At 37.3% G+C, this 27,454-nt stretch overlaps 1 protein-coding gene across 6 annotated transcripts in view; it reads left to right on the top strand.

The window, feature by feature from the left end:
- Window positions 1-1,716: 1,716 nt before the first annotated feature.
- foxp1b (forkhead box P1b) overlaps window positions 1,717-27,454 on the top strand; it is a 190,121-nt gene continuing 164,383 nt past the window's right edge. For 2 of the 6 annotated variants that reach the window (XM_077574033.1, XM_077574034.1), the window contains exons 1-3: window positions 1,723-1,957; window positions 4,786-4,836; window positions 14,528-14,613. The gene's annotated coding sequence lies outside the window, so the exon portion shown is untranslated. Of the gene's footprint in view, window positions 1,958-4,785; window positions 4,837-14,527; window positions 14,614-27,454 lie in introns of all 6 variants that reach the window. The other 4 variants (XM_077574039.1, XM_077574037.1, XM_077574040.1 and 1 more) reach the window with 4 other exon arrangements.

Consider the following 27,454-nt stretch of genomic DNA (forward strand, 5'->3'; position numbering starts at 1 on the left):
TTAAAATGACAAAAATAATACAATTACATAACATATATATTAAATAACAACCCAAAAAATAACCTTACTTATTATTATATATATTTTTTTATTTTAGATTAGAAGGTGAATTATTGAATGCCAGAAGATGGTACAAGACTGGCACAAGAATTCATGACCTAAAACATTTTGTAAATATTAATATGTTGTAAAAGTCCTTTACTGATAATTTAAGAACAGGGCGGCGTGGCCCACTGACGCTGCTGTTGTTGGTTCGATTCCAGGCCATTGTGACTGTCAAAATATCCATGAGCAAGATATTAAACCCCCAGTTGCTCCTCATGTTGCATCATCAGTAGGGGAATGAGTAGTTGTACATTGAATCCCAGTTAAGAGTTAGAAGCAGTTACCTTTTATTATATATTTAATACCAATAAAAGTCACATTTATGTATTGTTTATTGTACATTAACGTTGTTGACTCCATTTATCATCATCATGTTCCAGTAGATATCATATAACGATCAAATCAGGGAGGATTTTTTTTGTGGCGATCCATTACATGGTAATTTTAGCATTACTCAGACAACAAACCTAATGACGACTTTTGCACAGATCTGGACTTTCTGATTTAATCTAATTTATGTTAAAAAAATAAATAAATTATAAGCCAAGGTGGCAAACATTTCATCTGAGGTTTATATCCAAGGTTTTAATAGTGCAGAATTTAAAGATTGTATTTATTATTTTACAAAACTACAAGTTTATTCAATTCTAGGTAAACAGTCCGTTTCGTATGAAACAGGTAAACATATTATTCCAACTGGGCTATTACCGCCCACAATCAAAGGGTGGCGCTGTCTACTAAGAAACACACAGCGAGGGTTCTGCAGCGGCAGCGTGGTCTCAGCTGCAGCCCCGAGGGGGGGGGGGGGGGGGGGCAGTACAGTACTGTATGTAATGTCTTTCATAATGAAAAGGGCTGTGCTTCTCAGACCTTGATCAAGGACAAAAAATAACTTCAAGTAGTTTCTCGTGAAATCAAATCAATGTTGCTTTACAATTAGTGTTGACTGGACTGTTAAACTGGCCTAGTAATTTCTTTATGAGGCAAGCAAAATACATTTTCATCACTGTAACATCAGTCATGGCAAAATATGGTTAGCAGTAAGCAAAATCTTTCAACCAATTATTTGCAACAACTAGCCTTTTTCGATCATTTTATAAATGAGGCAAATATTGGACATTCACCAAAGAAAATACTGTATGCATCTGAGCCATGTAGTCAGAAGTAATGTGAAATTATTTAATACTTAAACTCCTCCCAACTCATTTGGTAATTATGTCAAAGTCTATTATAAAAAGTTGTGGCATTTCTGAAATATATGTTATTCATTGGCTCCCCGTTGTAATTAGTTTAGGTTGTAGTATTTCCTGACAACCTCCCTTGTCGCACTTTCCGCTAAAACTAATGCATATCATTATATTCCCCCATAGAAAAAAAACCTACTTAGTGCTTCTTAGTGCTCTTTTCATCTGAATAGCACTTGTGATTGCGACCGCTGCAATGCAATGAACGTTGTTTACGCAGCAGGTGGATATGACGTCACAGACCTGGAAGATCAAAACAACAACATCCAAATCGGCGCTTCTTCCCCTTTTTCTTCCTCTTTTGTTTGCCTTTTTATACCTTTAAACAATACTGAGGAAGGAACACGTCTATTTTTCAACGACAACGACCTGGACGACAAAGTATTTGCTTCCCCCCTCCCGACACACGCTAAGTTAGGTGTCAAGTTAGTTAGTGCCCCTCGCCACCGTAACCAAAAAGGATGGCGGAGTAATCTTGTTGGTGTTTACTGTGTGATTTGTGTCGCACGCGGTCTCCGTACACAAGCTGGCGCGCAGCCCTTTATCTCAGCCTAGCAAGTTGTGTTCATCCGCGTGCGTCTAGCTGCTCTTTAGCGACTCGCATCATGGTAAGTTTACGTTATAGCTAATAACGTTCTCATGTATATTTGTTGTGTCCTATTGAGACGCCAGTTGCTACGGCGCGCACACGTGCATGCGCGCACACAAATATTCTTTTGTACATGGCTGTCGCTTAGAAGTTTGCACGGCGAACACACGCGCACACAAACACGCACACACCTGTATGCTCATACTAGCGCATAAATGCAAATGGCATAAATAGATATGTCGGTGTGATGTGTGATCAGTCACCTTGCAACTTTACCAACGTTGTGCTCTTGCTGTGTTGTGAAAAAGTTCTGGCAAACTTCTTAAGCCGCGGTAAATGCAGCAATCAACAACGCATTACGGTGTTTTTACAACCAAGGTAAACCGCATGCAGTTAGTTACGACATTAAGACATCCAATTGAAAGTGGAAGCACCCTCTTCGGATAAATTGGCACCTTTCATCGCATGCCACACAGTAGGTTTGCAGTGATTTATTTGGAGGAAGAGCAAAGTAGCAGCAGCAGCCTTTGTCCACGTGTTTACTGTCTCTCAAACTCAAGACGCAACTGGCAAACATAGAAAGTTTTTTTGGGGGTTAAATAAGCATTTAAATAATTCTTGGTATACTATACTATGCAGAGTTTCCTTTTATTCGATATTTATTATATCTTAAAACTGTTTCTGTATTTACATATCTATGATAACATGTTAAATAGGTTTAATTAGCACAAGTAATTGTTGGTGTGTTTTGCATGAACCTCTTTAAACACGTGTACTGAGCTGTTTTTTTAATTTTTTTTTTATTGTTTTAAAATGGCAAATGCATAAGTTGCTGACCACTAATAATAAGGCACTTGTTATAATTTTATCCCACTTCTCGGGGAATTCGTAATCGCCTGATAATTTGTCAATGCCACTGTTATTAATGTCACTTCCTGAGTTTCAAACCAAGTAGCTCACTAAATACATTATTTACTTTCAAATCTCTTTTGTAGCAAGCGCATTACAAACTGACACTAAACTTGGATTTTACTTTTCAGTGATTTCAGCCATGTAAGTTTTTTTTTTTAATGTAATGAATCTACACAGGAGAATGAAAGATTACCATTGCATTCTTTTGTTGTTGTAAAAATACACTTCTCTGTGTGCTAAAGAGAAACTGCCGCTTTAAGACGGTTTGCTGGCAGTGCTGCCTCCTCCTTCGTCTTTGGATTAGTCATTGTCTCAGAGTGGGGGGAAAACACTTTTTGGTAGAAGAAGGAAAGTAAATATACTCCAAACCTTGGCAACCCAGATTAAGGAAAACATCAGATATCAAATAGTGTCGCTGCTGGGCTGTTGTCATGATCTTCCTGAGGGCGGGAGTGAGGGAGGGGCTGTACACTATTTGAACAGCCACTGGGGTCAGTATGCTTGCTCACTTATGCAGAAATGGACCTTTACAAATTCAGACCCCCTTTTTATGCTACAGTACATGGACTTTTTTACGCAACTTTTTCAGCCTTTGTGTTTGGACATTTGGGTTTGGTGGATGTCTTGCTTTTTTTTTTTAATCCATTTTTTTGTCTGCACACAGTCCATGACGTCTTCTTCATGGGTCATTTATTCTGTCTAAATTATTATGAGGGTGCCACCCAGTGTTCAGATTGAGTCACCGCAGTTGAAATAAACGTTTGCCTACATGACAAATTTGTGCTGCTGGCTAAACAGTAGTGGTTAAATCATATTTTCATAAATGTTAATTGAAGCACTTTTGTATTCAGTTTGATTCTTTTCACGTGACTGTATTCCTTGAAAAGTTGTTGAACAACCACATATTTTGATTGAGAAGTTTTCTGTGTATCATTATGTATTTATTTAAATTGATTTTATTGCGTGTTCTATACAAAATTTGTTTTTTTTAACCAATGAAAAAAAAAAGAGCTGAGTACTGGTATTGGTCTGAAAAAAAAAAGGTTTAAAATACACAAATGAAGCAAGAGGATGTTTTCATTATGACAGGAATCAGTGTATCAAGAATGAGTGTTCTTACAAATGCTATTATGTTAGCCACGGTGGGTAACAGTCAGTTAAACCAAAGGCTTGAATGTGTGGAACGATGGGTAAAGGGTTCACATATTTGAATCCACTCTTGTGGGGCTCAACCATATGCTTGAAGCTGTGCACTGCTTTCAAGCGCAACCTTAGCACCTGTCTCCATCAGCTGTCCAGTCTGGATTTCAATTATGCATGTGTAAAATGGATGTGTGATGTGGGAAAAGTCCATCACAAATGATGTGTTGTTGTTGCAACTATATCATTTGTTTTGTCAGATATTCTATATTATAAACGTCTTTTGTTAAAAAACACATTTTTATTCCATACTATGAGGGCGGACGTGATATATTGGGGCTGATTCAAGTTTAACATTAAAACCTTCTTGAAAGTGCCACCGTGAGCCAAGTTGTCATGGCCCTGTCAGAGTGCGAGTGTTGGAAACAACGCTGATGTGTAAAACCCGGAAGTCGGAAGTCCGTGGCATCTATTCCATACTTTACACTAACCTCACTAAAATCAAGACATTGCAATTGCACTTTAGCAGCAGTTTTTATGTGAAGATATATTGTGAAGTGCTGGCATTATAGAAACAAAAACAAATGATTTGAAAATATCACTCATTAGCTTTGGCATATGCCATATTCTTCAGTAATGATGAATACAGTTCTTGTCGGCGCAAAATCTTCATTTTCAAAACTAGCCTACTACATCAAATCTTGTGTACTCCTCTTGTTTGTATGCAACCCCCTTGTGTGGTTTTCATCTTTTAATTTCTAATTCATGTTTTCTCCGTGTCACTCTACTGTTTAGGGCAGCAAGGATATGAAGTGAAGTATGCTGCTTTGGGACCAGTTTGAGGCTGTAAGTGAATTATATTAAATTGCAGAAGCCTTTGTATCACTGCCTTTTACTTTTCATGCATGTCAAAACTCCAACTCAGATGTCATGAAACAAACCCAACTGGAAGTACACAATGGTTTGGAAAACGTGTCCATTGACTGAGGCCTCTGTGTAGTAGATCAGAAATAGTATTAGGCTGACTTACAAATGATGCTTTTGTGAAAAGATAAGTGGAATCATGACTCACTTACTATAGATTTCCCCTATATGAAAAAACTAGATTTGTGCAGAAATGAGTGGTAATTTGGTAAGTTCTTCAAGTGGGCGTGGCGAGTTAATAATGAAATCATAATTTGCAGACTTGGATCAAATGGTGTGACGTCACCGGAACAGACATTTTGTTTACATGCGGTAATTGTTTAGTGCGAGTGCACAGTTACGGACTTAAACCATGTGGAAACACAACTTGATGCAATTTACATACACATGAAATCATACCCGATGCTCTTTTGACAATGCTCTGAATCTTTTTATGGCACGCCTGCAAATCTCCAGTGATTTGAGGTACAGCAAACACTAATGCGCATGTTGATCGCATGGCTTTTTTATTATTTCAAAAACGGCAACAAGTTGCCAAGCTGCGTGAGACGTTTTGAAGTGCTACGCGATCATTTCGAAAAAGGAAGCAAATTACGGATATTGGTGTTAAAGCCCCGATTATAAAATAACACGTGGCTGCTTTGTAACATAGTTGCATGTCTGACGTTTGTAACAAACCAATCTGTGTCAAAATCGCTAAAGAATTCAATGAGTTGTAATGAACTTATTGGAACCAAATATCTGGCTTGCTAGTGTACCAATTAGCATGCAGGCTAACCCATATAGCATTCAGGATGTTTCCCGCGAGCTTTTTTTTTTTTTTTTACAATGGTTATACAACTAACTGCCTTAGCAACAGAAATATTTGGCTAATTTATTGTCTCGTTTTTGGACTCTCACACCGTCCTAGCAACGGAGTTTGCAAATGTGTATGCTGGCTGGGACGAGGCTACAGACTAGTATAGGGTGACCATATTTTCATTTCCACAAAAAAGAAGACGTTCGACCTTGAGATATTTAAATGATACGCAAAGTTTATTCAAAGATGTCATACATTAGAATTATTTTAACATATGCCTCCTCTGTATAGGTACAAAATACAACAAAAAAACATAACTCTCTTTTGAAGTCTTACTTCATAAATGAATAAATAATGACACACCGTTGTAAGCCCAAACGTTTTTCATGGTGCGACTTGAGCGAAAGTTCTGGGCCGCCGTCATAGCTCAAGACAGTATTTGAACGCGAAGGAAGTGAGGCACGTAAAATGCTGACCTACTTTTTTCTTTTAAAAAGATAAAATACTTACAAAAAATATATAACAATGAGAACACACAAATCCCGTCTTTCTTTTCCCCCTGCTAGAGATGGGTACCTTTCACATTTGAACCGGTTTTGTTTCAATTTTCGGTAACTGGGAATCGATACTGGTACTTAACGGTACCAAAACGGTTCTTTTATACTCTCTCTCTAATTTTTTAAATGTTATTTAATCATTTGGGTGGTAATTAATATCCATCATTGTTTATTTAACAGTAAAATCTTTTGTTTAAAAAAATCGATTTAACAATTACTTTTCAATAAATAAAACTAGGGCTGACAGTTTAACGCGTTAATTAGATTAATTTATTACGATGCAAATTAGTGCGTAAAAACCCCGCAATGGATCGTGAGTGGCAGGTCAATGTGCAAGCATTTGAAATTTGGCCCACTGAGGGACCCATAGATTGCTGTTGCGCGCCGCTATGAGCAGAGTGACAACAGCTCACGATGAGTTTATGGACAGCTGTCCGCTCTTGTTCGCAAAAACCTCGCTACTCCTGCGCTAGTGTTGTGTGATTCGGACAAAATCTAGTCTCTCGGATGTATAAATCATTCATAAATCAGTTGCAAAGTAGAGAGCCTTGCAAAGTACTAATTCCTCGTTACCATAGACATCACTGAAGCCTCATGAAATGAAATGGCAGCACCTTTTAAAGTATCTCGTCCTTGACTTCTTGTCTGCCTACCGAGTCGGCAGTGCCAGGCTTATGAGAAGCATAACATGGCAGGGCCATTCCGTTGCCATCGCCGGTTGGAAAGTTGGATTTCTTTGATCACGTCTTGTGGACGCATCACTCTGGCTAAGCCTGCTACTCGCTGTGTGATAAACCATCAGCGTACTCAAATTTGAGCCGGCAACTCCGTGGCTGGAGGAGGGATGAGCGAAGCAATGCTAATTTTGTTGACAGGCTGCTACTGCTGTTTTTTTTTTGTGTGCGTTACTCTTCCCTTGTCTTTGAAGATCAAACCAGGGAGTGTAAGTGTGCCTCAATCACATATTTGAGATGTATTCTAAACTACAACAGTTAGAAGTTCACGGTGGAGTTGTGTGATTACTGTTAGTGCCCCAATCACTACATAAAACATCAATGTGAACCCCCGTTATGAAAGGGAGCTGCTAATTGACTGGTTGTTGCTTGTTTATTTGATATATTTACCAGCTGGGCAGTAATTGGAAGGTAGTAATTACCCAAGATGCAATGCTGTGCAACGCTGCCACACTCATGAGACCGGAGCACAGATAAAAGTTTGCAGGTTCTTATTATAATCTAGCATGCTGCTTGATAGCGGAAGGGAAGGTTGCTAATTGGCCCATTGTCCCTCATGCAATGTCATTGTTTACTATTATGGTGTCGAATATGAGGATCAAACACAGGCTACTTTTATTGTTGCACTTTTAACGGCGTTGCTCGGAACTGAGCTGAATCATTAAAATGACAATTGAACGCATTTAGGTGGTTGTTACTCCTTCATTGGAAATGACCTAAACTTTGAAACCTTGACGCCGAGGTGCTAGAATAATAAATAAATAGTGGGGTTGCCCTCTTGGGTTTACTACTGTGAAGTCATACTTGTTGTGGTTGTGTGAGCTATTCATGGAAGATGACGGTATCATCCTGACCTTTAATGATTCAGTTGACCTGAGACTGGGAAGATAGTGGTGCCATCTGATTTATTTTGTCTCTTAGTTTCATGTTCAAACAAACTGTCTGTTTTCCAAGAGACACCGTCTCCTGCCTTCCAATCCCGTCTCTCCAAAAGAGCTATACTGTGTACCGTGTTTATGCTCTGACTGTTGTTATTTGGTAGCTTGCTGTCCCAGTAGAGCTTCCGACATTGTTTGCCTCGAACGCCAGATCTCCTTAGAGGGAGTTTGTTTTTGCTCTCTGGGTTGTAAATGGGGCGTGGTGCCGTTCCCAAACAGCTATGGTCAGAGTTAATTTTGTTTTAAATGTTTCGGTTCGTTGAGCATATGCAGTTGCATTACATAAATGCACATTTTGTAAATGGTGTAAATACAAATCATGTACATACGAATATGTATATGTGTCAGACAGAAACCTTGCAACAACTGAGATAGCATGGTTGCAGATGTGCACCCCCCTTATAAATGGGGGTATGTGTGTGTGGGTTCAGAATAAAGCTGAATAAAGCAATCACATTCAAATTGCTATTTACATAGGGATGTGATTTATTTCCACTATAGTAAAAAAAAAAAAAGAAGCCATACAGTGGAAGATGAAGGAACATTAACCCCTAATTTGACCAAAATGTGCCAAGTATTTTGTCCACAATTACAATGATTATATCTTCATATCATAAAAATCAATATACAAACATGCCTTATATATGAATTATTTCAAAACATATGCATACATACAGTATTGGAAACAATTTTGTAAACAGATACCAGAATAATAAACTTGAGGTTGCCAAAACATCTGCAACATAAAATAAACATGTTGTCAAGACCAGTTATTCTTATAAATAGCTATATCAAATCAGCATATGAAAAAATATAACTTTAACAAAAACACATTGGAACCATTTAAATTTCCAAAATATTGCCAAAATCGTAACATGACCCTCCCTCTCTTAACAACTCTTGAACTGTTGCACAAGTTTTATGTATTTATTTAATTAAACAGGTTGCAATCCGTTTCATGTTTGAACAGCACTGAAATAAAATATTAAGGCTTAATGTTCCATTAATATAACATTCTTATATGCTTAATGTGTGAACCCCTAGTGGACAGCCTCTCCCCCCGCTAAATGTCTCCAAAACAAGCATTTCTATGTTTGCTCCAAGGTAAGACTATAATGGGCCACGCTAATGCTAACTAGCAACCGAACGAGCTAAAAGATGTCAGTTGTCAAAATCACTTTAGTTCTAGAGGTAAGATCATCCACAAAACTGGGCATCATATAGCATATACTTACGATGATTTAATATTGTATATTATCAGGAAATCATTCACCACACGGTTTATCTTAATCATTGTTATTTAATAATAGTCGGGGAACTTTATTTTACACAAAGTAAACATAGCATCGTAACAAGTAGGGGTGTGAATTGCCTAGTACCTGGCGATACGATTCGTATCACGATTCAAAGGTCACGATTCGATTCAATACCGATACAAATCTATAAATTGATTATTGCGATTTTAACTCAAATTTAGAAAATACTAATCAGTAAACTTGTACATGTACACTGTAAGATTTGTATGAAAATGTATGTATTTATCTGAAAATTCAAGTTGCATTCTGTTTCATGTTTGAACAGCACTGAAATACAAATATTAAGGCTTAATGTTCCATTAATATAACATTCTTCCATGCTTAATGTGTAAATCCTAACCCTTAGTAAGACGTTTTGTTGAATTTGAAAATCGATTCGGCCGCATATTGAATCGATTCGAGAATTGCGCGCTGTAATATCGCGATATATTGCCGAATCGATTTTTTCTAACACTCCTAGTAAGAAGCACTTTGAACTTATTTTTTTCATCTTTCAAGTAGCATTTTGTGTTACCTTAGCGTAAACAATTGTTACAAAGGGGGGGGGGGAAGCACGCAGTTTACAGCTAGGTCCTACATTTATTCAAAATGGGAATTATTTTGTGTGATTACAATTTCCTCAATTTGAGAGAGAAATTGTACTTTTCTTGAGACCTGTATGTTTTAGCTTTGATAGTTGTCTGCTTTTCTGCACATTTTAATATTATGAATATATCCTTCCACTGCATACTGTAGACCCTTTTGCTTCAAAGCGGCCGTGGCTCAGGATTTAGAGACGGTCGTTCAGTAACCAGAAGGTCGTTTGATCCCCGCGCTCACCAAGTCATGTGTCGTTGTATCCTTGGGCAAGGCACTTCACACACTTTGCCTCCAGTGCTACTCACACTGGTGTATGGAAGCTGCGAATGTTTGGTGGTGGTCGGAGGGGCCGTAGGTGCACACTGGCAGCCACGCTTCCGTCAGCCTGCCACAGGGCGTCTTTGAGTATCTGATTAGATAGAAAAGCGCTACATAAATCCAATGCATTATTATTATTATTATTAAGGGAGGGGCGGGGCTTTTGCGAAAACTCCATTCTCCTATTAACTTCTCCCTCCTCTAGATACAAAGACAGCAACACACCATGAAAAGAAAAGATATACACCCTAAAGCCTCTGTAGCTAGCAGAAGTCAGTGTTTCACTTCTCTCTTCACTGATATGCCATAGAATTAATATGAGAATTTTGAAACCAAAGTACCTCAATATTTACAATACCGTTGCACCCCTAATATATAGGCTATAGAATTTTTTGATTTTTCAATGTTCATTCATTTTAAAAACCCAATAATAATTTCAATAATAGCCACAAAGTATTTTCTATTATACAAATAAACATTTAAAAAAATCTGAGCTGTAGTAATCGCTAATTATATTACATAGGTTGCGCTTACAGGAGGCTGACATCTTTTTTGCTACACACTGTCTCTTTAAACTTTAATGAAGATTGAGGAGGAATTAACTGACTTTGTAATGCACAAAATAAATGATCTTTTCAGAAAAAATACTTCAATTGCTATGCAGTTTATGTAAATTGGAACTAAATGTTTTCATTGATAATCAGTAAAGCAATATATTATATGCGTTCATAGCAACTATACTAGGAGCACATTTTGTGACTTCCAAATTTTATTTGCAGTATTTATGCCTGTTACACATCTATTTATTCCCTCCTTTTGCATACTCATCCCGCACACAAAACTCAAATGTTTTATGAAATAAAATAAGCTCAAAGCCCCCCCCTGTGATAGCCTACCAATTGCAGATGTTAACGTTAGGAAGAGGGAGCAAAATAAGAACATTTGTAAGTTGTTTTTGTATTTTGTTGCTGCTGTTTGTGTTTACATTTTGCTACCAGTAGTTCATACAAAAGGAGGGTTAGGATTCAGGTTGAAAATTGAAGTTGATCAGCTCATAACGCTGTTTGGCTTTTTTTCCCCCTGTCACCTTGTAATCGTTTCTGTGTCATCACTATAGCTGCAAAATGGAAATGCTTTGAGTCATCTATTTGGAGGATGGCTCTCTATCACGCTCTCACATTCTTTTAAAAGGGAAAAGGAAGATGAATTTTGCCCATAAAGGCTGTATCACAAGGGCTTTTTATCCTAAATGGCTTGGGGAATTGTTATCTGTGGGAAGTGTGTCCTGCCTCTATCGTGTTCAATCAAGTGTCCACTTAGCTGTGACTAGGAGTAATTGTTCCCAAGTGGGCCACACACTGACCTGTTAATGTCTGCTTTGACCCTCTAACCTTGTCAGCACGTCTTGGGGAGGAGTTTAAATCATGTGGATTTCTGTGGCGTCTTTACCCCACCGGGTCAAGTGGGCATCGGCCCTGAAAGACCACTCTCTTGTAATTGTTCCCAGCACCGCGGGTCAGCTCAGGGTGTTCCCAAAGATCAACACTTATTAGATGTGTTACTGACGGCGGCGTTACTTAACAGGTCACGCCATTGATCCGGTGCAACACCAGTGTCCTTCAATTCAGTCACATCAACTGATGATTTTTGAGGATAACTTTTTTGCCTCCCACTTATCGAAGTATGACACTGAAAGGGGAGGCTTGGATATACTCAGTGGCTACACAGATAAAGTATGTGAATATTTATCTTTTTATTTTTTATTTTTCTCTGGAGAGCTCAGTATTGTTCATTCGGTAATTTTACCGATTTGACATGTCATCATCATTGCTCTCTCTTTTTTCTTTATTTTATTTTATTTTATAATTAAAAAAATATATATTTTTATTTTGTATGTGTATGTGTATGTGTATGTATATGTGCATGTGCGTGTGTGTGTGTGCGTGCGTGTGAGTGTGTATTCATTAGTTCACCTAAAACCTATTAAGAAATCCCATACCGTTCACCTAAACCGAACACAATATTTATCTTTTAATGTCAGTCTAATGTGAGTAAGGCTGTCATCGCTCATGATTGATCACAAATTTCATATCTGTTTTAAATGTACAATAAAATGTACAATAAAATACAAATATGACTGCATCTTTTTGTGGTACAGTAATTTCATAATAATTCAAAAAATATTGTTATTAAAAAGATGTACTGTACTATAAAAACAAGTGTGATATTGATTTGTGTTGAGATCCTTTTTCTGCCACTAGATGGCATAATTGCATTTGTAAGACGTTGGTGACAACATTGTGCATTTTTCTTTTCATATTAAGAGCTATCTAATCTTTACCATGAAGTAACTTGTGATATTCTGCACATTTTTAAAACTGTAAAATACAACTTGACCCCGGTCTCCAGAAGCTCCACAAATATATGCATTATTATTACATTTATTACTGTTAAATTTTGACATGGACGTGTCTGCTACTGGCTTTCCAACTAAGGGACGGTCATTAATCACGCATTAAAAATATTTGTGGCGTTAAAGGAACTTTAAAATAACTCAAAATGAACGCACTAATTTTGACACCCCTAGTTTGTAGCAAAAATAAAGGAAACGGAATCCCGTTTACAATACTTTTGGAGCGAATGTATCACAAACTGGAGTTGTACTACACATAGCATCTATTCCGATTTTTTTTTTTCAATCTTTGTGTTTTTTTTTCCTCTTACCCAATCCCCCCTATTTTCATGGAAAACTTCTAGGCAGGACAAACCTTACTGCAATATGATTGGCTGCTGCATCCAGGCAATCATAGTAAGCATGAGGTATGCCTTGCCCTTTATTTTGACCTCAAGTGTCCAGGGTGCACACACAGAGTGAGCAGCATCATGAGCATGTGACAAAAACTTTGAAATTCTCTTAAATTCTATTTAATTATGTCATTACTGGGGTGGCGAGGCTCAGTGGTAGAGTGGTCTTCTCTCAACCCAGAGGTTGTGGGTTTGATCGCATGCCATTGTGATTGCATTGTCCTTGAGCAAGATACTGAACCCCAAGTTGCTTCTGATGCTGCGTTATCAGTAGATGAATGAGTAATGCCATTACTGTATTATTATTATATATACAGGTATATATTTTTTACAATATTAGAGTGCTATTTTCCTATTAAAAACACATTGCATTTTTTTTTGTTGCTGTTTTTTGGGAGCCTTGAAGGGATTAATGGCATTTCCATTTGTTTCAATGAGCAGCAATTGGCAAGCTTTCACTTATTTGCTAGTTTTAAATGTACTGTAATTGCTCTCTGACAGATGTTGCAGGGAGCCCACTTTGCTATTGATCCAAGGTGACGGGACCTCGCTAACGAAGGGCATGCTAATGGGCTGATGTGATGGACATGTGAATACAGTCGTGTAGCCATAAATCCACGGGGATGGCCGGGATCAACATATTTTTGGAAATCATGACAAGCATGCAGCCGAGTGTTATCTTGGGCCAATAGCAAGCCCAAGAACGTTGGCAGGCTGTCGAAAACACAGCTACAAGTGGGGATGCTTGAATTCTTCTCTGGTGAATTATGATGAGTTGGGACATTGGACTTTGCTTTGTTGTTTGTTTGATTGAAGACCGCTACCTGTTAAAACGAAGACGTGTTTGCTACAGAACATGCCAATTAAATTGTGATGTTTTGAGACACAAGTGGCACAACTAGCTGGCCACTATAGACTGTCCTGATAACTTTTTAAATAATTAGTAAAAGAAAAAAATCCAACTTGTCCCCTTTTTGTGGTACATTAAATCAATAATAGTCTAATATTACGCAGGTAAGTGAATTGTTGGAGCACATAATTCATAGTCCTCACTTATATTTTGATATATATGTATATATTTTTTTTTACATGTAATATGATCAAAGCAAATGTATTTTCAATTATCTTCAATGGTTACGTATATTGCCAATCTGAAAAAGCATGACACTGTCAAGTGACATTTGACTCAACATTTGATCACACAGCTGCATGCAAAGCAGTGTGTAGTCTAAATAATTGGTATGAGTCACTTTGTGGCATTCCATTGTGTTAAGGTGAGGAATGAATCAGTTTTTGTGATTAAAAACACAACCCTTGTGGCTAAAATTGACTCGATATGTTGGTTTCCGATATGACACAAAAATTATGCATATAGGCCAGGAATTGATGTGTCATAATTGTAGTTACAAAAATCATACATTTGCCCTTTTTTATGTAATTTCTAGGCTCACTTGATACTGTTTCCCCCACCTTTTTTTTTTTATTTCCTGTTTGTAATTGTTGTCGCTTCCTTCCCTCCCTTCTCTTCTCTCTCTCTCTCTCTCTCTCTCTCTCTCTCTCTCTCTAGACATGGCAATGTTCTTGCACTCAGACAGCAAAGTAAATTCTGATTGGAGGAATGGAGTGCCTGGAAATTTAGAACGCGTGAGTTGGGTATGTAAGATCTAGCCCACTCTTTCTTCTTTACATATCATTTGACTGATTATTGATGTTTTTATGTTAACCAGGTATCTACCCCCCCCCCTTATTTTCCATAAACCTCTAACTTTATACCTATGGCTCATATTTTTATTTCTATTATACATTTTTGGCCATTTACGTGAAACTGGACATTAAAAATCTGGTTAAGCTTAGCAACCCTTCCCACAGCAAGCGAGCAGGAGTCATTTGCTCTGTGGGGCTGTGTTTGATAGGTGTGTGCGAAATATTAAAATTTTCACGATATTGTCGTTGTCATGTTACATTAAAAGCAGCACATCTGTTAAAAAGGCCAGGTTGTTTTCCATTTGTGCAGGTCCAGCACCCTCTGGTGGTGAGTTTATTACTGCAGCCTGATTTTAATTAGGCATGTTTTGGCTACCAACATTTCAGACCCACGCTAATTGCCAGATGCCACAGATGGACTTGATTCATAATGTGTGTGTGCATTATAGCAAGTGTCTCAATATTTAGTGTTATTAGTCATTGTAGGTTGTTTAAGTATATTGAGGTTAATGTTACCTGTGCTATTTGAAATAGATGTAATTGTGATCTCAGCTAATTAGCATTGTATAGGCAAGACATTTACATGCATTTGCGCACGTTTTTTTTTTATTTGTATATTTTTTTTTATTCTACAGAAAACACCCTCCCCACGCCCACACACGCAAATTAAACAGTCCAAAGAAAAAACGTGGTCTGATACAAAATTATGTTGGAACCGGACATACTGCAGCGTTTATCACTCCAATAAATCAGTTATACCAGCAAATATTTTTTCAACATCTCCAACAAAAAACATGAAATTTCGCCTGCTTCTGCCGAACACAGCATTGTGAACTACGTAGACCATGATACTTTATGAATTTCTTTGTCACTACTGTTATGTTGAAAAATACAATATTGTTTTTTACATTACTGTGAGTTTTATAAAGTATCATGAGCTTTTTTTTTACAATAGCTAACCGCCCCACACTATCGTGATAATTATTGTATTGTGACATTTGCATATTGTTACATCCCTAGTGTGAAAGTTGTATTTTTTTCAAACTTGGAGGCATTACACAGTAGTGACCAAGACTAGCCATTCTCACGCATCTCCCCTAGTTACCATGAGTGCCACATTCAGCAGTTAGTCACTAGTCGGTGCATTGCCCAGAATTGCCGCCATGCACATTTGTACTCTGCTGCGAAGAAATAAAGACATTTTGACCACAAGAAGTAGAACTTTCAGTCAAGATTGTAGACATATTTTCTTTTGACATAATGCATTAATTAAGACCCATATACGGTCCCAGTGGACATGACATATTTGTGTGTCTAAACCAATAAAATGCATAATTTGGATGATGTCAACACTTTTGGTTCATGATTGGATCTTAACTAACCAATCACAATCGCAAGTTGAAAAAAAAAAGTTACATATAAGCTTGGCAAGTTTACATACTATATTACCTTAACTAAAAACATGAAATAACCCCAAAACAAAATTTCCATGTTGTTCTTACAGTATGTGGGAAGAGTCAACATCAGCAAAAAATAAATAAGTTTTGCCCAGCAGAAAAAATGCGGGTCTGAAAGGGTTAAGCATTGAAAAATGATTTGGGTCACCGCTACACTGCATTCAGTTTGTAGCAATTTTATTTAGCATGGATGGGAATAACAACATTTACACAAATACTGTGGCTCCAAATTGTTCGGGTTTGACAGACATTTTCATTCCCCCGAGTGGCTTTCCAGTTTCGAATAAGATGTGGGGAATATTTTCCTCTTGTTACCTCCATATGACCCGTGAACACGTTCTGCATCTGGCTGCTTGCCAGTTTGTGCTGTAGTGCTGATCAGAAGAGAATGTGACATTTGTGCAAAGTAATGGAATCTGCAATTAAATATGTGACTGTGAAGATGAATCTATCTGCTCCCTTCCCGCCCGTGCACGACCTCCCCATCGGCAGGGGTGCATGTTGGCTGGACGATAAATCCGGCACAGCAGGGCTTTCACTGTGCTCAATGTCCCGCCCGGTCCCCATTGTCAGGGTGTTTTTGTTTTGTACTTATGCTTCACTAAACTAGACTTGTATCTGGCCTTTACAGAAAACGTCTCACAAATCTCTCCATAAAACGAACGTTCATGTATTTATTTGCAATTAGAGGTTACAACTTTGAGAGGCAGTCTAAGTGAGAAAGCGGCATCGTGCAGATTCATGCATGGATGAGAAGAGGGTCGTATCTTTCTGCTCCTTTTGCACGGCTGCCCCACCATGACACTTAACGCCTCATTTGTGGGCTCTGTGGTCAATGGCTTGAGTCTGTGATCTGTTACCATAAAAGGCAGCTTTTCTCTCTCTGCTGATGGGGCACTTATTTGTGGGTACTACCACCCCCCACCCCACCCCGCCTGTATGGAGTACCTATATGCTGTAGGACGACTTGCATCTAATGGATAGTTCGAGATCATAAACACAAAAAGCCCTTGTGGCTATGTGCTTGGTAGAGGTAGTTGAAAAGGACATCTAGAGTGTGAAAGCACTTCCCTTGAACTTGGGTAGGAGTGTTTCTTGTCAACACTGGGTGGACAGAGATGCAGGATATCCAGGTCAAGGTTTGGGCATGTCTCGTTTCTTCCCACTTCGTTCACACCCTATGTGTGTCTGCAGCACCACTTCTGAGTCCTTGACAGTCAAGCCGATGTTGACTTAGCTCTAGTGTTAATTTCGTCAACCAAAATTAAAGTAAAAATCATTTCGTCAACGCACGTTTTTCACTGGGCTAAAACTAGACTAGACTAGATTAAAACCCTTATTAACTGGGCTTAGTATACATTTTCGTCGATGAATGAAAATGAGACGAAAATGTACTTCACTTGATAAAAACTGGACTAAGCTCTATCGACATTTTAGTTCATGAACAAAAACGAGATGAAAATTATATGAGTTTGTAAAATCTTGTCTCTGCTAATCTGTCATGTGACACACTCCCTTTCAAATCTGTGTGTGAACGTGACGTTGTTTTTCATCAAAAAGATGAGAGCAAATTGAATGTGAAATAGTTTTATATCCGAAATGTTCAACATAATCTGATGCCCCAAAAATATACAGGGGTAAAATGATTGTCCTGATTTAAAACTAGACTAAAACGTTGACAGTTAAAAAAACAACTCTTGTGTTCTTGGACTAAAATAAAGACTAAAATGCTAAATTTAAAGTCAACTAAAAATGGACTAAATAAAAACGGGATGCGGTTGACTAAAGCAAGCGTGATTGAAACTGGAATAAAACTGAGACAAAATGTAAAAATGGCGGATAAAATTAACATTACTTGGCTCCACATGCTTTAGTTTACAATCACTAAAACATATTATTATATTGTTCCATATTGTTGTGGAATTCTGCGCCAGTGGTTCAGAATTGTTGCAGTGTTTTCTACAATAAGCTTCATTAGTATTTTGTCATGATGAAACATTGATGCTAAATGGCTACTTGGAGTTGTCTTGTTTATTTTGAACAAGCACCCAAATGACTTCCTTGCTCCGCCACACCTCATAAAGAAAACGGCAGAGTCTTACCAACATCCTGCTAAACCAACCTACTGTCATTCTATTCCTCTTGGCTCTCTTTGTTTTCCACTGATGCAGATGGTTTGCCGTCATTGTGTCATAAAGGGGAAAAATACTTTGCTCGAGGAAGGATAGAGAAAGAGGCTTACTCCATTAGTGTCATTTGAATGGCTTATTAGATCAGTCTGACTGATAGATGCGGAAAATTGTTTTAATTGTATAATTTCTGCGGTTAACCGCTTGTGCGTAAACGAGCTGTGATGTGGGCGAAGCATTTGGTCTGTGTATTCTAATGTCGCCTTTGCACAGGAAAAGAACAACAATCGGGGGTCTTTTGGATCAAGCGTAAACACACCCACAGTCACAGGGACTCACACCCCCCTTGGGCAGGTTCAGATGAGCTCAGTGAGATGCTGCCCTTTAAGTAATGTGTCTGACCAGCGAGATTCCTCAGGCAAAGAGAACAGCGCCTTTTACTGTTTGATCAAGATGGCACAACTTTGCACACGTTTAACAGCCTTGGAGGGCACGGCTCAGTAAGCAGCGCAACCACAAGAGATGGAGACGCAATATAGTCAGTCCATGTCCAATTTCTTATAAATACGGTACACAATCCAATACAATAAACAAATGGCATCAAACCCTTTTTATACTAAAATGTCGGTGCAAATCATACATATCGTCTGTAATATTGCAGACTTGACATTTTTTATTGTTACTGCATGGGCGTTCCGAGACAATTTTTGAGATGCTCTACTAACCTAATTTGAATCCGAGCCCCCACTAAAATTTAAAAGATTTGTTTTGTTTTCAATGTGTCCTTTTGAAACAAACTAGAAATTTGTATTAGAATACAGTACTTTGTTGAAAGGTAATATTTTACCAACAAAATTACAGCAATGCGCCCTCGCCTCAAAAATGTTTTGTCTGCCCAAGACCCCTCACCTCTCCCTGACTGAATATAACAATGAATATGGTAACGTTCAATGATATACTTACAGTAAAGTCGTGTTAAATAATAGGGGTGTGCCCAAAAAATCTATTCTCGTAAGAATCACAATTCTTATTTAGTACGATTCAGAATCGATTTTAAATGTCCCAAATTACATTTTATTTGAATTATTTTATACTATCTTGCCTTTGTCTATGTGTGCCTTTATTTGGAGCGCTGCTCATGTTGTACCCGGTTTGACCACTGAGGGGCAGTGTGGTTGCACACGGTCGAATACACTGCTAAGCTGTAGCCACATTTGAGAGTAGAAGGAAAAAGTCACGGTCAAGTTATTTCAATAAAAGTGTGTTTTTTTTTCAGCGTGGAGCCGTTCTTTTGAGTGATAAAAGTGCCGCGAGTAGCACGCTAATTAGCATTAGCGAGTCAGACTGGAGTAGATCATTACAATTCCTTGCACATCTATAGATTGAAGCAAAAATCATTGTCGCAGACCCAAAAATCTAAATCGAATCAAATCGTGAGACATTCAAAGATTCCCACCCTTAGTAAATAATACCTGGCTTATACTTGGCTTGTGTGGAACATTTCTTAACTTTTACCACTCAGTACCTTACCAATATTCTACTATCATTACCAGTCCTCATTGTTGCTGATATTTAATTTTAGCTCACTGTTTATATTACTAGGTTGGACTTAGTTCAACATTTTTCTTCTAGCTAGGAAAAGTTTCAGGTGGTCTTGAATTGGAATGGGAGAAGCTAGCTGCCAAGATGCTACTGACAAAATAACTTTTAATGCCCATGAACAAAGGTGTTGTGCTTCTCTTTCATATAAGTGGGAATGAAATTGCTTTTAAATTAGGCGTGCGCGGTAGAGACGGTATATTCAATACAAGGAATGAATTTGGCCACAGGTAGAGATTTGGACCCTACCGTCCAACTGCGCTAATGAATGTTTGCGTTGATGTCTTTATATCCCTACAATGTGCGCTGGTCAGTGTTACAGAAATGCCATAAATGTATGGCCAGCCCCAAGAGAAGTGGGAAAAGCCCTCCGTGAAAAAGTACGTTGAAGTCGTTCTGCCCGTCCATCGTCTCGCTTTGTTTTGGGGAATGTTTGTTGTTGCGCACTCGATGCTGCGGAGCCTTGCTCAGCTAACCTACGAGCTGCGGCTGCAAAGCTAACGTGGCTAACACGATGCAGAGGCACAAGTTCACAATGCATCAGGTGTCTACATTAGTCACTTAAAGGGAGCGAAAAAGCTTCACTTCTGTGAGTATCATAATAACGAAGGGAGGGCGAGTGGGAAAGAAAGTCAAAACTATGCTAATTGCTAAGCCCCCAAATAAGTGCTTGTGTGATACCGTACACTTGTCACATTAGTCTGGCTGGAATCGTGTTGAAGTGGAGAGTAAGCAACTTTGAACAGCAATGTATCAGGCAACTTAATAAGTAACTGAAGTGAAAATAAGCGTAATGAATGTGTGAACGAATTAATATGCAGCCACCGGAAACAGGAAATAAAGTCGGAACGCCACCGCATACGTAAGCTGAGAGAAGGAGTATATTGCAGTAATATAATCAATATTTAAATTAATAAGAACCTTTATTACAGGTCAAACCTCTGAGAAATTACTTTCATTGTTTCAGAAGCAATATTGGATACAAGGAAAAAAAAAAGATGTGTTAATTTTGATCTGATTAATCCAATTGAATAGACCTGCTTTATGGGGTAGATGCCACGGACTTCAGATTTCCAACACTCGCACCCGCAACTCTCTGAAATGCTGTGGACAACTGAGACATACACACTAACACTGTAGACGGGAACGCGCAAACCGAGGGGCACAAAGGCGGAAGTGCAAGAACTGGGACGCGGCCCACACGTCGCTAACAGGAAACGGAAACATAGCAGATGTGTGGAAGTCGGAAGTCCCGCCTCCTCCGCGGCATATACCCCATAAAGGCTAATTAACCCATGTACATAGTTTTCCATAATTAATCCAAATATCTCAAATGAAAGCCCGTTGTAGTGTTTTCTTTTAAAATACTGTATACCCATGCATTTTTTTGATTGCACTGTTTTGCACCATGGAGTGCAAACTTTTAATTTTGACTTGAGAATTGCATAATAAATGCTATCTTAATCAATATTTGTTTGATCATTATTATTCATTTTATGAATTTAGCTTAAATAGTGGACTATATAATTAAGAACTATCCAGAAATGAATAATTTATGAAATTATTCTGATTTAAAAATATTTTTGATCTTAATTTTATATCATGATATATACTGTTACCAGATCCAATTGATACCGTGATATGAATTTTGGGCTATATCGCCCAGTCCTAGTTTAAATGTACAGTGTTTCAAATGAACTTGCTTGGCAGAGAGATCAGCATCCTCTAAACCTCCCTAGAATTGCCCCTGATGAAAATCATGGAACGTATTAAAAGGTGGTGTATTGTAATATGGATAGATGTGGTTTGTCAGATCACTTGTAGGACTTTTCAAGTTTAGTGGTTAAAGCCAAGCCCGGACCAAAACCTGACGTGCTGTAGAGAACGATGCTATAATCAAAGTTGAAATGAAAGAGGTAGGAAGGTTGTGGAATTAATTCTGGGCGAGAACCCGTCCGTAGCTGTGTTCTTCTTTGCTAAACTGTGTTGAAGTAAATTAAAAAACCTCCAACTGCCACCTCCTTTGCCTTTCTGCGTTTTCCTGTTTGGACTTGAGGTGATTCAGAGGCATGGCGGTGACAGTTAACGGAAGCTACGCAGAGGAGAGAGTATTTATTTACAGTGGGGCGCAGTGATGCTTGTTCAGGATGCGGTTTTACGCAGGATGCGCCCCCCCCCCCCCATAAAAAAACAAAACAAAACAAACATCCAAGCCCAAAGCTCATCTTATCTTTCTAATCTCCACCCTTACACTACAAACTCCAGGTTTGATTATGAATGTGAATTGTGTTAGTGGGGAGAGGAGGAGGGGTTTGCCCGCCGTATTGTGTAACAGTCCAAGGTCTGGACACGGCCAGGAGAGGGCTCACTCAAATGACCTTCCTGCTTGGCCCAACAAGTGGTGCCAATGTCACCACAGGTCACAGGAACAAATTCAAGTGCGAAACATGAAGAAACATTGTTTTTTTGGGGTATGCTGAGAAACTGTAGGATTTTGTATATGCATGAAAGTGTATGCTAGTAAAGTAACGATAACAAGTAAGAGTCACAATAAAAACTGCAGTCTCATGAAATTCTTGTTAGGATGAGAGTTCCTTTTAATAGTGTGACCATTATGTCACACTGTCATAAGAAAAAATGTTTTTAACATTTTTGATATTTTTAAACAGATGTAGTGCAAATCAAAAATCTCTATTATTGAATAATACATGCCAATTGGTAGAGGTGTGAATTGCCTAATACCTGGTGATTCGATTCGTATCACGATTTATAGGTCGCGATTCGATTCGATACCGATTAATCCCGATACGAATCTGTAAATTGATTATTGCCATTTTTTTTAACTCAAATTTAGAAAATACTAATTAGTAAACTTCTACGTGTGATACTGTAAGATTTGAAAATGTATTTATTTATGTGAAAATTCAGGCTTATAACCGATCCACTGCATTTAACAAACAGGTTGCAGTCTGCACTGAAATAAAATATTAAGTCTTAATGTTCCATTAATATAACATTCTTCCATGCTTAAAGTGTGAATCCTAACCCTAAGTAAGACGCTTTTGTTGAATATTCCAATAAAAAATTGATGTTTAAAAATTGATTCGGCCGCTTATCGAATCGATTCGAGAATTGCGCTGTAATATCGCGATATATTGCCGAATCTATTTTTTCTAACACCCCTACCTATTGGCAAAAAACAAACTATGCTGAGCTTTTCTCCCTTTCTGTCATGTTGACCATCTTTTCCATGTTTCAACGGCAGCTTTTATGATCTGCCTTACGGCCTCATCTATGTGGACGGGGCCATTTAAACTCCGGAGAACCTGCCACATAAAAAGCACATCTGTTTAAGCCCAAATCGTAAAACAGCCCCACAAGTCTGTCAAGGCATCCTTGAGTTAACAATGCACTTAGCAGCACAGGTCAATATGATTTTTAGTTCTGAATGTTTTCAACTTTCAAAAAACACTGGCATTGCAGCAGGAGAATTAAACAGTTTTGACTTCAACCTAACAGGAACGTTTGGATTTGTGACTCAGTTAAACTATACTTTAAACTAGAAGTTAACACCATACAGTAATTATAATGTGGTATTGCTCCATTCATTGAATTAAGTGTCATTTGGTCTTTATGTTGTTGATGTATTATCTCCCCTAATGTGTACAGCCCACCTCAGAAATAGCTATGTTTCACAATTTACGTATTTTTTTTTCCCAGGACAAATATTTGATCTCTGATTAAAGGCAACTTGATCACCCAAAATGTAGCTTTGAGTTTTAAAGTAATATTGATGCATCGGCCTTTAATATAGATGAATATAGTGTATAACTTATCAGGTTGTGTGAATATTGGAATTATTTTGCAGCTCTTTTATAATATACTGCAAAGTAAATTGTGCTTTGGTGGACGGCTTAAATAGTTATCAGTGATTTCTTTTTAGAGACCACATGCACTGTCGGCCTATGATTTTCTAGTTACTTATAGGGTTAATGTTGTTGCGCATGCACACACATGATTACAAAAGAATCCACTTTGAACAATATTTTAGTGAGATAGCACCACCCGCTTATGTTGAGTGTAATTTGTAAAAGCACATGATGTACTCATACACAAAGACAATCTTGCTTGTCATTTTGCATAGACAGATAATGTGGAGGCCTGTTTCCTGTGGTTTGTTGTGGAGAACTTTAGTGTTTCTGCATGATGCAGTCTAAACGTACACATAAAATACAATATGAATTTACGGAATGTTGTGAACTTACATATTGTCATTGTATTTGTAAAATCGGCTATGTATTTATTAGGTTTATTATACAAATCATATTTGAAGCTGTGTTTAAAACAATATTTAAAATTAACCCCTGGGCGTTATTTGTCCATTTTCTGGCTTTTTTACGCTTTTCCATTTTTCATCAGAGAAAAAGCATTTGCAAAAAATACACTAGGGACCTGACATTTTACCAGGATTGTTTAAAAATGTAGAAGTTCAAATTGGCGCCATGCTGTAATTTATAATTATTACATAACAGGAGGGAGAGATTCACACGAAGTTGTTGTAATAATGCCCGATTTTGGCTCATTGACTCCCATTATAAATTACAGTTTTTGATATGCTGTAAACCTGATGTGTTATAATGCATTTTACGTGATTACTGATGCAATCGCTTCTTTGACGAGTCATAAACATGAAAATAGAGGAATTTGTGTGTTTAGAGTGTTAACACAAAGATCCACTAGGTGGCGCCAAAGGCTAATAAATGAATAAAAATGCATGCATAAAAAAATTATATTGTTATGACTTATGGACTTGTTTGAGCCTCTAACTATGTCATATGAAATATTCAAATTATTATTTTATTTTATATATATATATATATACAGCATAGTTAGACTTGCTATTAGCATAATACTGCTATTGTTGTCCATAGGGGGCATTAAAAAATAAATAAAAGTAAAAACTATATATGTGTAGATAGGTCTGATGCCACTGAACATTTTGAGCGGTTGAAAGTGAAAAAAATATTCATAAATGACTAAGTTATCTCACTTCAAAGGAAATGCCTGATTTTGGCAAAAATACAAGAGTTTTGTTTTATTCAGAAAACTGCCATTGTGTGAAAACTGGGCATGCATAAAAAAATCTATTGTTATGACTTATGGACTTATTCAAGCCTCTAAATATGTCATATGAAATATTCAAATTAGAACTTTATTTTACATATATATATATATATATATATATATATATATATATATATATATATATACAGCATAGTTCATTTTGCTGTTAGCATAATACTGCTATTATTGTGCATAGAGGGCATTACAAAAAACTTTTTTTTTAAAACTATACTTCTTTTGAGTGATAAAAGTGCCGCGAGTAGCGTGCTAATTAGCATTAGCGAGTCAGACTGAAGTAGATCATAACAATTCCTTGCACATCTATAGATTGACGAAAAAATCATTGTCAATCAAATCATTTTGAATCATCTCCAAACTTGTGTTTGCTAGGTGACCTAACAACAACTGACTTACCACATAAACAATTTCAATCTACACTTGTAGCCCTTACTATCGCAAAAAAAAACAATTCTTGTTAACTGGAAAAATAAACAAACTCTGAATATCGACCAATGGTCTAACCTCCTCATAAATCACATTTTAATGGAAAAAATATCTACCTTAAATAAAAACCAAATATCAAAATTTATAGAAACATGGTCTACGTATATAGAATATTTTAACCTAATTCTGGTTACTTAATTCTGCCTGTTAGCGAGAGCCACCACATCGTGATAACTTACATTGATGTTTCTGCATTTGGCAATTTATTATTATATTATATTATTAGAATGGGATTTTTTTAAATAGGTTTTAGGTGAACTGATGAATACACACACGCTCGCTCGCACGCACGCACGCACGCACGCACGCACGCACACACACACGCACATACACATACTCACCCACATACAAAAAAAAAAAAAATTATATATATATATATATATATATATATATATATATATATATATATAATTTTTTTTAATAAAAAATAAAAAATAAAAAAGGAGAGCAATGATGACATGTCAAATCGAATGAACAATACTGAGCTCTCCATAAAAGAAACAAAAATAAAAAATAATTTTGAATAAAAAATCGTTCCTAATCGAAAATCGGTTCTGAATCGAATCGCAGACCCAAAAATCGGAATCGAATCGAAACATGAGACATTCAAAGATTTCCACCTCTAATATACAGTACATTACAAAAATTGCATTGTACAAATGGTGTTGTTGTTGTTTTTTTAATGGTGATGAATGCTTTTGCAGTAAGAGGATATATGACCTCTGTCAGTTCCTCTTCTCTTAAATGTCAGAAAATGCTTAGAAACTTTGAGGGGTGCTCCCAATGTTGCATTGCAGATGTCACCTGCAAGAATATTCCTGCTACATATTTTGATGACATTTTGTATTTCACTTTTGTCTTGCCTCATTTTCTTTGCAGTGAAATTACGTTGTGGTAATAGAGCCTTATCTGTGTTTGAGGTCTTCACTTTAATGGGCTTTATTGATCTAAACAACATCAGGGGTTGTGGTCATGTTCTTCAGGCTGAGATAACTTGTGTGTAATTCCACTTCAACAATGTATTAGCCTTTTATCGGTCTAAATAACGTTGCCTTTTAGATTGCAATGCAGCAGTAAGTCACTGTAGCTCTTCATGTCGGCAGGATCTTAATAAAGCATATCCTGTGGACATCTTCCTGTGGAGAGAGTGAAAAACCAAAAGGTTAAAAGGCATGCTGGGGAGCTTCCACACCATCACTGTGAATCATCTCCTTTGAATTTTTTAATTCATGCAACAACTGTAGAAGAAAAATCCTAACTGTAAAAGATCTGGGTGCTTGATAAATCAGATCAATTACGATTGAACATGCATATTTTTTTCCACAAAGATGAATTAGAGACATTATATATACAAAAAATGGTGACATTTGTTATTGATTAAAAATACTGTACATGTTTCGTCAGTGTATTTGAAATCATGAAAAACATTCTAATGAAATGACATTGGGTGTTAACTGTCTGTGCAGGAAGCAAACACTGCCCAATTTCAATATTTTCATTTGCTTTTATTTTCTTTTTGATGCTGGAATATGTGAGAAAACCACATGATTTAATTTACAGTCAACTTTACACAATCAGGATTTTGGGGGCTGATCACCGATCAACACGTTTTTTTGGGGACTCTTGACGGATTATCAACAACAATATTCTCAAGCATTTTTGCCTATGATTAATAATCTTTGCCACTACTGTAAATACTTTTGTTGGAACATTTTAAAAATGATTTCAATTATTTTTTATGAGCTTAAGCTGCTCAGCAATATGAAGTGAAATGGGAAGTTGACTTAACAGATCATTTACACAGCTTTAAATAGTTTTAATTGAGGACAATGTTGTTCACTTTCTAAAATGTGTGTCTCTGTTGTGCATAGTCTTACAGTATTTTTTTTCCCAACTGCCTTTAATTACCTTTCGTTAATGATTTTAGGCCCAGTGTTGCCGCCAATTATTGATTAACATTGGATGGAATCGGTGTAA

This window comes from Vanacampus margaritifer, chromosome 8 (assembly GCF_051991255.1).
Source record: "Vanacampus margaritifer isolate UIUO_Vmar chromosome 8, RoL_Vmar_1.0, whole genome shotgun sequence".
In the NCBI taxonomy this organism is placed as follows: Eukaryota; Metazoa; Chordata; class Actinopteri; order Syngnathiformes; family Syngnathidae; genus Vanacampus; species Vanacampus margaritifer.